Below are 13,749 nucleotides of genomic sequence, written 5' to 3' on the forward strand. Positions count from 1 at the left end.
TTTTCCCTCCTGATATATTAGGATATATTTTTTCCTATCACATAACTGTCACCAAAAAAAAACATCTAATGACTCATCAAAGTGTTGTTAGTGACCTTGACTCAGGTCACGAGGCAGGTTTTAAAAGACCTTGCATGTGGTTGAGACTATTTAGCTACATGGTATTTGTGTGCTGTTGTAAATATGACATGGGAAGCTTTTTTGTAGAAGGGTCCTGTGTAGCTCATGTAGTTTTTTGCTCTGATTTCATAGAAAACTAACAAACCCTAATTATTGTTCCATTTGCAGTTTTCTTTTTACAAATCTTAAAAGGAACTTGACGTGGGTTCTACATACAGCTTTCTTTAAAGCGTTCAAGTCAAGTCATGAGCAGGGATAGGTTCACTGACCAGTATTTAAAAAGGGCAAGTTGCAGTTTTGACTAAATATTCAATCCGTCTTTCCTTTTTGGAGAGGGTGAAGGTGGGAATCATTGTATTCTAGGCAAAGGGAAAGGCAGTAAAAAAAGCCCAAAGCTGAATGAAAGTTGATACCTGAGTTCCAGAAGTTCCCTGAAAGATGGCCAGCAAGGCTGAAGCACGGAGACCAAAGAGGAGGTGGTGGGGAGGTAAGGATGGAGGAGGAAGGGACAGGCCAGATCCTGAGGCCATGTTAAGGAACTAGACTTTTCTAAGAGTTGTGGCAAGCATTTGAAGCATTTTTAGGTAAAGGGTATGTTGGATTGGGATGGGAAAGGTCACAAGCTAACACAAATAATGGATGTATAATTTTCACTTTCCATCGGACCGTCTTAGAGGAAATGTTGATGTGAAGGAAGAAAAACTAATTTCATGACAGCTACTCCCTAAAACTTAGTGGGAAAGAAGAGACTAGGAGGTAGCCTGCTGTTAAAAATCACTCAAACGTTATGTTTTGTTTTGGTGTTTTTTGTTGTTGACAATTGGTTTTTTTTATATTTCCAATTCGGTAGAGTGTACCTGATCCAAATCAATTTTCAAATGCATTGGAGTTTGGAATTTTGGAAACATTTACTTTTGACGATGTAAATATTTATATCTGGCACGATTTGTGTTGTCAGCTGTTTGAAGAGCTGAGAACTGTCTGATGGTTTCCTTTGCATTTGTGAAAGGTGAAAAATAAAATATAGATGGTAGTAGGATAAACTAACTGGTAATGAGATGCCTATACTTGATAGACAATAGCTAAATCATGTTTGCAAGCTTTTTAAAGGTGGTGTTTAATGAGTTGGAGACTTATTTTGGAAGTGAGGATTCATATCCCTGCTCTGAATTCTGTTTTGCCTTGAAGAAACAGGTATCCAACCCAAAAGGCTTGAAAACCACCCTGCAAGACAGGGAGGTTTTATAGAATTTGGGCAAGGTGCCACACTGTGAAGTCTGAGTTGAGATGGGTACCAGCATGTTAAATGCATCCCAGTCGTTATGTGTTTTATGTCACATTTTATGTCACATTCTGTGAGCATTATTCCTGCCCGTGTTTAAATGTACCTTCTGCACAAACCCCTGACTTGTGGTACTGAGTTTGTTTCAATGTGTTTGACCTGGCATGGGGTTCAGATGATAAATTAAAGGCTTTTCTTAGCATGAGCTGGGGCTGAAATTCAACCTGAACTCAAGAATACAAAGAATAATAAGAGATAAAAATCAAAACGTGTTATGTCTTGGATATAATAGAGGATATTCATTCTACTTGAACAATGAGATTTCTTTTACCTTTTAAGTTGCTTATTTTCAATGGTAGTATTTACGCAATGTTTGTTTTTTTCTTGAAGGCGAAGACTTATTACCCAATTATTCATATCTGACACACAGGACTCTTATGGACAAAATCCAAAATAATTATACTTTTCAAACAACACTCACTTAAGGTTGGGTTGCATATGGATAAAAGAATCCTACCTTGGAACCAGTCTCCCACTCTTGACCCCATTAAACTTGACTCCCAGTAGGCTAAATAGTTTTTTTTTAGAATCTTGGTGCTAATTAGTCTATTCTAGATAAAGCTACTAAATCAACTCAGGAATCAAAAGGGGACGGGTGGAGATCATTCTTCTTCTGTGGTCTCAGATCATTTAAAGTCTCTATCTTCAGGAAACTGGATTATGATATAACTGGAATTTTAAACTCAGTTCAAGCCTGACTGACTATTTTAAAGATACAGACCCTTGTTAGCCATTGAACTTGTATAGATTTACATACATTTTGACCTTCCTTGTCTTTTTCTTCACACCAAAGCGAGTGTACATGATGTGTTTGTATCTTTTCATGTGCTATTCACATAAGTGAGCTTCTTGGTAATTGGAAAATAAAAATATAGAGTGAGAATGTTACCCCACAGCAAATACGAATAGCCTCACTTGATCATTTCAGGGTACAGTAATTCCTCTAGATAGTGCCTGGAGCATGCCTGATACAGGTGGGTGCTGGAGGGGTGTAGATTAGAGGTGAGTTTGGCTTTTATGGAGGAGATGTGGTACATGGGTAACCTCTTTGCTGATCTAAAATATCTAAAAGAAGAAAAAAAATATTAAAACTGAGTCTAAAATCACTTGTCGATTCTACCATTTTAACCAAAAATTAGTTTTGACATCCTTCCTCATCTTTTAATAAAATGGACATCTCAGTAGTTAATAATATGGGAATTGCTCATGACATGTTAAATGTAAAAGGTAGGATCTAAAATCATCCACTCAATGATCTCAATTTTGTTTAAAAAGTGCCCATGATATACATAGAAAAGAGACTGGGATTAATGGTAATATTGTTTTCTTTGTACTCTTCTAAATGTCTAGATTTTCTCCAACAAACTTGCGTTCATAATCTGAAAAACACCTATTGTTTAACTTATCTCTCCATTTTAGGCAAAAAAAATACCTAGAGTTGGGAAATATGGTAGATAGAATAATGTCCCGTCCTGAAGATATCCACATCCTAGTCCTCAGAACCTGTGAATATGTTATCTTACGTGGCAAAAGGTGTCTTGAAGATGTGATTAAGTTAAGGATCTTAAAATGGGAAGATTATCCAGGTGGGGCCATTGAAAAAGACAGAGGCAGGAGAGTCCGAGTCAGAGAAGATGTGACAGCGGAAGCAGAGGTCAGAGTGATGCGGGGCCACCAGCCAAAGAATGTGGCCAGCCTCCAGAAGCTGGAAAGGGCAAAGAAACGGATTCTTCCCTACAGCCTCCAGAAGGAACACAGCCCTGCTGAAACCTGGGTTTTAGCCCAGCAAAACTGATTTCTGACTTCTGACTTCCTGAGCGTAAGATGACACCTTCAGCTATGGAAGTAGCCAGCTCAGAGCAACCCACAGGGATGGAGCTGGGGAATAAAGACCCCAAATGCACTGCCTTCCCTCCCTCCTCTGCCAGGCTCCCTTGGGAGAGAAGTCAGAGACCAAGGGAGCCTATGGATTCCATCTATGTAAACCAGCCTGCAGGCCACAGAGCAAAGTGAAGATGGATCTGAAGGGGCAAATGGAAGATGTCGAACACAAGGCCATAGGTTTTAGCTACATGACCATTTCCACATTTCCCATGAAATGAATATGAGGTAATAAAACTCATCATTACTTATAAACTTGGGTACAAATGCCTCAGCCTGGTATTCACAGCCCTTGTGATACTTCCCCAAATCTCCTTTCCAGAGCCTTACTCCTCTTACTCTGTATGCGTACCTTTTGTTCCCAGGCAGATTGTAATACTTTATTTTTTAATTGGGTGTATCTCAGCTTTCCCTGTGATCTGTGTTCTGGCCACAGCATACCCTTCACCCCATGTACCTCAGCACCCTCAGTCCCTACCTCTTTATTATTCAACATTTATGGCTCCAATGCTACCTCCTCCATGAAACTCTTCTTGATCTCTTTAGCTGATGCTGAAATCTCTCTTTATTTGGCTTCTTAAGTACCTTGCTTATATTTCTTTTAGGACCTGAATCTTGGCTTATAGCATATTAGTCTTATTGGCCTTGTCTTCCTCGTCCTAGATTAAGAGCTCCTCAAAATAATCTGCTTTCATATTTTCATTTTATATTCTTGGTTATCTGTGATGGGGCTGGTTGATTTGAATTGAACCAAGACTATCCTTGATTACGAAGGAAACGGTTTCTGTGGAATTAGTCCAAAGTTGCTTTGACTCAAGGTGGGAAAAATATGGGAAAGTCTCATGATGACACATAGCCTTGCTAGAAACAGAATCTGTCGCTAGAAACTAATTTTCAAGCATTGTACATTTCCTGAAGTATGGTTGAAGATAGTTTAAAAAAATAAGAAATGTGAATTGGTATGGTGCTTAAAATCTTATCACTTCTCTGTTTTAAAATTTCTCCATGAACTTGATGGCAAAATTTAGTTGACCACAATTAATCATTGCAATTCATGACATGTCTACGTTGCTATGTTCTGAAACCTTTTATGAGTGACGCATTTATGTTCCTTCAAGGAATTTATGATATATTGGGAGAGAAAATATGGATATGCACAAGTTAAGTGGCAGTAACTGATTTAAATAACTATTGAGATAATAATGGAATAGATACTAAGGAAGCAGTAAAATGATTAATTAGCAAATCAATCATTTTGGTATTAATTTTTAATGGGGGTAAGAAGTTGGGTTGGTTGAACCAGGCTTTTTGGAGGTGCTAGAATATGAGCTGGCATAGAAAGGTCGGTGGAATGAAATATTGTTTGTAGGAGGGTCTTTAAATGTCACATGTTCTGGCTCCACATGTAGAAGGTTGAAAGAAAAGATAACGATAGATCCATTTTGCCATCTAAATATGTTGCTGTGATGCTGATTTTAATTGGATAACTGATATTAAACTTTCACGGATAAGTATTCTTACCCATTTGGAACTCATTAGCTGTCTTTAAATACCATGGGTCTTTTTGCACTGAAGCTCTGGTATGGAAATGGTACATAGAATTTTATGTGTATTTGTGGGATAGAGCAGATCTTTAAGAGCTGATGAAGAAGTGAGTGCAATTCTTGCTCATCTGTATTTTGTGGTTTGATAAATTTCTTGACTTGCTGTGTTGATAATATCCTTTCTCAGAAGGAAGTAATAAAGGGTCTCTTTATTTGGATTTAATTCTAACCAACAAGGAAAAACAGCTTGGTGATGTGGAATGGACAGTAAAACTCTGGGAGAAAGTGGATGTGCTAACTTAGAAAATATAGTAGCCAAGGTTAAAAAAAATGCTAAGCATTGTCAGACTTCAAAATGCCTTCAAAATGCAGGTTTTTTAAATATCATAGTTAAAATAGATATGATCTTGTTGCCTCATGGAAGATAACTCTAGAGGATTGGGAAACCCTTAAAAATGAAATTATGGTAATACAATTACAAATGACGATACAGAAAAAGGAACTGGTAGGAACTAAAGATATGCATGTGGCTGCACAGGGAGTTTTGCGAGCAATAACGTTTTTAAATGAGATATAAGCGATGTGAGAGAAAGGGCTTATAGCCGAGGAGGAGGACAAAAGGAGAAGTAACTTGTAAAAATGGTTTCGGAGAGAATAAGGCCCAGAATGAGTTGAGACTTCCAGAATGAGAAGGTCTTTTAAAGTTATGGTTAGAGGAAGGAGGAACGTTAAGACAATGCAGACCTCCTATTGGGGAGGGATAGATGTCCATAGATGTCCCGATGGAGGTTTGAATTTTAGGTTTGCAACTGACTGCCTTGATACAAGAGGCCTAACCTCTCTAAGCTTCAATTTCCTCATGTGCAAAGGAGACATCGTAATAGTACCCACCTGAAAGGGTTGTGGTGGAGGGAATTATATGAAATGATGCACTTATTAGGCAGATTATAATGCTAGTTATTAGGTCAGTGACTGGCAGAGAAGAAAATGCTCCACAATCGTTAGCTACTGTCTCAGTCCGTTCAGGCTGCTATAACAAATTGTCACAGACTGGGTGGCTTATGAAAAACATAAATTTATTTCTCACAGTTTTGAAGGCTCGGAAGTCCAAGATCAAGGCACTGGCACATTCGTGTTCAGGTGAGGGCCCTCTTCCTGGTTCGTTGCTGGCACCTTCTCGCTGTGTCCTCACGTGGTAGAAGGGGCTAGGGAGCTCTGTGGGGCCTCTTTCATAAGGGCGCTAGTCCCAATCATGAAGAGCCTGGCTTTATGACCTAATCATCTTCCAAAGGCCCCACAATCTAATACCATTACCTTGGAAATTAGGATTTCAACATATGAATTTTGGAGTGACGCAAACATTCGGACCATAGTAACTACCATCAGAGATGTTGCTGTTAGCAAAAAAATACAACTTACCTCCCACTTGAGTTTCTCTGTCAAAGAGACTAATACTCACATTCAAATCAGTGGCATATATTCTGAGATTGCAGTTCTTTGGATGACAGAATAAGAACTCAGAGACACCTTGCCGGTATTCCCAATCCAAAAGGTCGAAATTCAGTAGGCACAAAGGTAAAGCTTTCCTCTCAGGTGTATTTATAAAAAGCTGCAGAGAGTCAGGCTGAGCTAGTTTTGTTGTAAAATCACTACTTATGAAATCAGTAGAGGGAGTTAGCAAGTAATATGCTCAGTATGGGTAAATAACACAGGAAGGTGCCAAGAGACGAATTCAGCCTAATTACAGAGTACATAAGGTAGTACGTCCATGATAAGCGAGGTCGTTGTCCTGCAATAACCTTCACCGAGAAGATGATATCTGGGATATTATAGTCAGATTCCTCAGTGCTGATGGTTAGATTAACTAATGGAAACGACATTGACAAAGTGAAGTACAGAAGAAGAGGAACAAAGTGGTGATGAGAAGAATCCAATGTTCCATATTCAATTTTCTCTCTCAATTCATCTGAAAGGAAAACCTTTTAAGGTGTAATTACAGGTGCCTTCTGATTGTACCTGTCCTATGCAGCCTCAGACACAGAACTAGCCCTGGTGTTTGGAAGTGGCTTGGACCAGACTTCAATTCAAAGTAAGAATTTGAACTGTGTGCAAAGCCTCCAGGTGTTTCATTGAGAAGCCCAGCACAAAAAGAGTTCTGGCAGGCACTGAAGGTCTTTTGAGATTGTAGAATAAACTCAAGCATCAGACAAGAGCCTTGACTTGATCTGGGAATCCCCTTCCAATCCAGAAACTCTTTGATTCTATATGAACTGCGGTTGGATGGGACACATGAAATATATTCGAGGCTGATCCCAGGGTGAGGATTTAACTAGGATGTAAACCCTCCTAAAGGAAAATTCCCTTTAAAGCCCTAGCTTTGGTTTGGAAGAAACTTGCATTCTCCTCTTCACATCCTCTATCAAAATCATTCCTCTAAGTTTTGGGTACAGTACTCTTTCTTCTTTAGGATGTTTTGCTCTGAGCAGCAAAAATGGAGGATCCAGGGTAAAATGAATGTGCAAGAAAGAACTTTGATTAAAGATAAGGAAATGAGGCCAAGGTAATTGTGTTTATGCTCAGAGCAGAGCTTTTCACAGGCAGTAGAAGGTTTCAGTGCATTGCACTGAAAAGTGATAAAAGATAAGCAAAATGCGAAAGACTAAGATGCTGTATTCTAAGTGGGGAAATAGATTCAGAGCAGAGGCGTCCTGTTGTTGGTATCAGGTTCTCGTGCACCATTGTCTAGCTTAGATCTAGGCTGAGGATTACTGCTCCCTGTCTTGGCAGTTCCTTGTAATGTGTACCTCTTGACATCAACCAGAAAATCAATGCAGAGTCATTAAGCACGTCTCCCAAGGAAACTCCTAGATGTTGGCTTTAGTATTTTATAAATGTATCTAGTTCTCTCTCATTCTTTACTCCTCTGGTGAGTATCAGAGAAGACTTTGCTTTCCTTTCCAGCTTCTTGGTCCTTTATTCTTTCTCTCTCTCTCCTTATTCTCCCTCCTCTTGTCCATCTCTCTGACCTGCTCTCATATCCTTTCCTCCTTGCTTCAATCCTTCTATCCCCATCTCCTCTCTCCCTTTCACCTTTCCCTAGATCTCTTTTCTCCTTATGCCTTCTTCCTTCCTTTCTCCTGGTCCTGAATACATCTAACCAAGAAACCTCTGCCCTCTCTCTTCTGCATCAGAGTGGAATAGGTTCTCCCCTTTCAAACATTTTAAAATATTGACAGTTGTATGACTTTGGTGGCAACACTTAAATGAGAGAAAATTCGTTATCTGAAAACTGAGCACAATTTTTATAAGAGAATGTGGGAGGAATTAACTCAAGATGCTTGATGAATTTATAGGCAGATGAATTCCTAGAAGGAAGATGTTCCTCCAGGAATCTCGTGAGTTAAGTTTCTATTACATGGTACCACCTTCATTTTCTGGTTACATGATTCCACAGATGAAACTAACAGGCATTTTACAAATTAACTGTCCTTTCAAAAATAGACAACAAAATGTCTTATTTGCATACACTGCTTACATCTCAGCTCTCTTGCCTACCATCTAAATATTGGGGAGAAGAGGAGGAGAATAGAAAAAAATGTGACCTACTTTTTACAGACTTCTTCCCAGCTAGCCTCATCTCTCAAACATTCTAGAATAAGTGTCTTTATCACAAGCAAGAAGATAAAACTGGTGGAGCACCTGGGTGACACAGGAAGTCACATACCCAAGAGAAGTTCTGGTTTGTGATATTAAAAATTTGGTATCAGTTGTGCATCTCTCCAAGAAGGCTCTGAAATTGGCCACTCTGCTCCTTGTAAGCCTGATTGTTTGTCTGGATAAACCAGCAAAGCTCTCCCTACATGAACTTTAGAGACTTTGAGTCCTATTAAAGGGCTCTCATTGCCTAGAAACCAGGTATCTTTGATCTGAACATTAAAATAAAAATAAAAATAAATAACAATTTCTCTATCACTTCAGGAAAAAAATGAGGTAGGTTCTGTTTGAAGGACTTAAGAAAATACTAATTTTCTTCTAAGCTCTGTCTTTCTTAAATAAAAGAACTAGATTAAAACTGAAAAACTGTAATCAAAAGTATGATTTTGGGAGTCTGTGCATCAGAAACAGTTGAATATTTGAGCAACTATCAGACTTCTAATTTTTCTTGTGAAAATTTAATGTCATATAGATACAACTTTATTAATGTTGCATGAAGGATTAAGAATAACTAAAATAATTAACCCCTCTCTTTCCAGTATCTCATATTTTTAACATTTTGGAATGTGGGTGTTCTAATCTCTTGTTCTGCAGTATGCTAGGGCCAAGACGCAAACTGTATGTAATGTTAGGGTTGGCCAGTTCATCTTCCCATTTCTCCCACCTCCCCACCCCAAAGTTCCAGTTAGGTAGGACGAATAAGTCTAGAGATCTAATGTAGAGCATGATGACTATAGTTAACGATACTGTACTGAGTACTGAAAATTTGCTAAGAGAGTAGATTTCAGGTGCTCTCACCACCAAAAAAAAAAAATTTTGGCAACCATGTGAGGCGATGGATATGTTAATTAGCTTGACTATAGTAATCTTTTCACTACGTGTGTGTATATATATATACAAAATGATCATGTTGTACACCTTAAATATATACAATTTTTATTAAAAAGATAAATAGATAAAAATTTTTTTTAAAACATTAGCCAATTCAGCCTAACATCTGTTTTTCTTGTATAGTAAACCTAGTATCTATTTATTAAGGCAACAGTTTCATTTTGTTAATATTAGCATTACCCACTTAATGTTCTGAACAGATTCTTTTCCTGCTTTTACCCAGATCTTCATCAGATGTGATACTTAGTATGACATCAGTCAGTTCTAGCCCTTAGCCCTGAAACGCAGATGCTCTGACCCTACATAAAATGTGATATCATATGATGAAGGTACATAGTCTCATTTTTACCAAGAAGTGAAAACATACACACCCACACAGTTTTATGCATCATATCCAATAGAAACTTCTCAAACTAGCAGCATCTCACCTGCCTGAAAATGTTTTCACCCACCTTTAACTCAGTGTTTGATGGCTCCCAAATTATTTATTCGGAGCTTGAGAAACTCTGATAGAATAAGATTTGGGGAAAATTATCAGTTCAGAATAAGTGTTGCATCACCCTTTCAGAGCGTGTTGCCCTCCGAGCCCAGGTGTAGAGCCTGAGATGGAGAGCCTTGTGCAAATGATTTGCTGAGGAATTGCTCTCAAGTGAAAACCGCAAAGGGATGGGGGCAGCGGGGCAGGGGGAGAAGTTCAGCAAAGAGATGGGTCCAACTGGAGTCCAGCTGGAGCCAGATCCCACAGGGAGCTCTTGAGCATGAATGGCACCACAGTGCTAACAGCATCCCACACACCGCTTAGGGGATAGAGAGGCAGCCTGAAGACCTCCCAAGAGAGATGTAACCTTCCTGGCGTTCCCAGGCAAGGCAGCTCTTACACAGTGGTGTACTGGAGGAGCTGGCTCACACTGGCTTTCAAGAGCCCATCTTGTGCAACTCTTCCCGCCTCTGCACTCAGTGACGTCAAGTTGGTAACTTGAAATCCACCATGGTAGGAGTGTTTACACCACAGAAATCTGCAAGTGCTACACATTGGGCTTTTTTTTCCCGGAGAGCTGGTTGATAAGCATTTACTAGCACACCACAATTCTTGCAGGCCAAGGGCAATTCCCAGGGTGAACGGATTGCAGCCAACACTCATAGAAACTGGAGGACCTGTCCACTAGCCCAGAAAAGGGGATCTGGGTGGGTCACCAACAGCATCTATTATAGCTGGTTTTGAAAAGAAAGTTTTAGCTTTATTACAAATATTCAGTTTGGAGATAACTCCAGTGACCGTGGTTTGACCTCCTGAAGTATCATTCAAACTGAGCTGTCTGCGCCCTGTATTCGACCCTCCCCAAGCCCAGTTGCCACTAACTGGGGAGGAGGGATGAAGCATAGAAATGATTATATGGGACTCTGACTTTCCTTATCTTTATCCTAATTCCGCTTTCAATATATCTTCTCTACTTGCTTGCCTCCTGCAAGCCTGTATTCCTCCTAATCACATCTTTGCAAAGGTAAGGTTGGCATATGGCTACAGCTTTTGCCCAGCGCCGTGGCAGTCACAAAGCAATGTCCTCAACTTCTTCTCCAGTTTAAGCTGCCACTACTACAGAACCAGGGATGTCCTGGGCTACGGCACAACACTCCCACCAGCTTCTGGTCAATGATAGTATGTTTGCAGCAGCAGAGCATGCAACACTGTAAATACATGCAGTAAGCATGTCTGAAAGTCCAAAGGGAAGAAATAGGGAGGAGCTTTTAGGTTTTCCCAAATAAGTGATCCTTATTCAACACATCGCCTTTTAATGATTATTTCACAGGTTCTGAATCCAAAAGGTAAGATTAAAATCTGAATAGGAGCAAGGAAATAGCCCTGTGCCAGGCAGTTTTGAGTCCATGCTGTTCAATCAATTCGAAGTATTACCGGCATCTTTCTCAAGAGTGTAATATACGACAACTGCCAAGATTTCCTTTTGCGATTACAAGAAGGACAGATACTGGAGTGAGCCATATTTCAGCACTGCAGGGATATAACAAATGGACTGCTAGAAATGGCCCAGGAGGAATGAATAGCAATAAGACATCAATGTCATCTGTATACTGATTTGTGATGAATTTCCAAAAGGCTTAATGCTATGATGCTATGATATATAGGGGCTTCCTGAAAGTTAATAACTGTAAGTTACCCACTTGGAAGAATGGGGAAAAGTATGTGATCACAGATAATGTATAAATAAGTAACTTCACTAATATAGTCAAACTGTCTGTGTGTTCTGTATTGCTGCCCTCTGTGATTAGAAATATATTGTGAAGACACGAGAAGGTCAAATGTTACACAAACACCCATAATTACATGTTTGGTGAGGCCTTTAATTTGCCTTTTCATAGACTGGGACTCATACCATGAAGGGAAAAGTGTATACGTTGATCACCTTTCAGAGGTGAATTAACAACAGCCAGGGTCCCTTGATGCAGATTCAAATAGAAGCAACAAAATCTGTTTGGATGAACACATTGTCCTTGCCAGGTACCCATGTGGTCTGGCATTTCCCCCACAGATCGTGTGCGGAAAGCATCAACAGATATGAGGCAGAGGATCTTGAATAAGGGTGGCCCCTTTCAACCTACAGCCTTGATTTCTTTGGCCCACTAATTTTTATGGCTATGGCTGACAGCTTCTGGTTAGCAGCAAAGTTCAGGGCACAAAGAAAACACTCCATAAATGTTTATTGAATGAAATAAACATTTCATGAAATAAACAATAGATAAGTGAAAAAATGTCCCAGATCCTGGCATTACAAATAGATGGGAAAAGAAAAAAGAACTAAATATGTTCAGTGCCTACTATATCCATTTACACATACATATTTAATCTCATTTAATTCCCCAAACAACCTGAGATGGTCAGAGACCAGGAAACTGAAATGTACAGTTGTTAAATAATTTACCTCGAGTTACAGGGGTGATGACAAAAAGAGCTGAGTTTCAACCTGAGGTTGTCTGACTCTGCCACTGTGTTCCTTTCCAGAATGTTGCACTGAAGCTGAGAACAGGGGAGAAATATTTTCCATCTATATCAAGAGTTTAGGAGAAAGACGACATGAGATTGGAAAAGCCCTGACCTTCTGCCAATTTCTTTCTCTTTGCCATAATTTAAGAGAATGAGGGAAGGTGGTGCCCTACACTGGGTTCTCACCATGTTCAGCTTGTTAATTGCATCTCTGCAGCCTGTTTGTTTTGGCTGTAGCATGATACATATTTTATTCTTAGAGACAGTGTTATAAGTCTGCTTTGTTATCTGGCTGCCATGCTCTTCTCTGGCAAGGTGGCAAAGCGCGTACTGAATGTCGTTTCTGAATGGGTAGTTAATTTTCCTACATTCTTCATCAAAAAAGCCACATAAAATGCGCAAGATAGTTATTGTCATCACTGCAGATCTGGCAGCTATGGAGTCAGGGCAAAGACATACAGTTTTAATTTCTAGGACACAAATATGGGTGCTTTCTCTCTGTATAGCAGGTAGCAGTGCTTTCTCTGCTTCTTCTGTTTTCTCTCTCTTCTGCTCTGTCTCTCTTACTTTGTGATGAGGATACATCTTGGTGTTTCTGCATCTGGGATATTCTCCCCAAGAACATGTGTTGCAAAACCCTGATAGGCACATTTCCAAGTTCCTCAGGGCTCAGAGCGGATCAAAAAAAAACTCTTGAAGTCATGAGCCTCAAAGGACTGGCCAGTGTAAATGGCCTGTCCCTGTTTCTCCCAGGCAGTCATCCTTTAAGTCATTTCATATGATGTGCATAATTTAACAGGGCGAAGCTGACACATCCCTGCCATTCATTTCTCAGTCTTCCGTTAGTTCTCTGTGGATAATAATGGATGCAAATTTTCAGTTTGTTCTACTCCACATCCTATGTTAAGACTGAAAGGAATTCAAAGGTGACCCTCAGTTCTCAGGTCTCACCAGGCCTAGGACAGTCAAATCAGAGGCTTACGATTGCCAGTGGTATGTAGCTCAGTGTCCCCACTCATGACCATCGCTGGGAGCTCACCCCAGCCTCCCAAGCCCCTTCTTTCCACAAGGTCATGAGTGATACGTGCTTCCTGGGAAGGTAATGCATGTGGTCTCCTGCTCTCCCACCCGCCAGTACTCTACGCTGCTCTTGCAAGCACTGCTGAAACGTGGCGCTCTTACTCCCATCCTGGCAGTGGTATTTCTCCAAAGCAAATAAAGGCCTTATTGCCAAGCCTGAATGGTCCCTCTTTGAAGGG

The 13,749-nt window shown here is 39.9% G+C and overlaps 1 protein-coding gene across 1 annotated transcript in view; it reads left to right on the forward strand.

Moving 5' to 3' along the window:
- The window catches only part of CA10 (carbonic anhydrase 10 (inactive)), a 464,178-nt gene that overhangs the window by 189,919 nt on the left and 260,510 nt on the right, over window positions 1–13,749 (forward strand). The gene's annotated exons all lie outside the window — the stretch shown is intronic.

This window comes from Ceratotherium simum, chromosome 16 (assembly GCF_057802395.1).
Source record: "Ceratotherium simum simum isolate JZ-2026a chromosome 16, ASM5780239v1, whole genome shotgun sequence".
Lineage (NCBI taxonomy): Eukaryota > Metazoa > Chordata > Mammalia > Perissodactyla > Rhinocerotidae > Ceratotherium > Ceratotherium simum.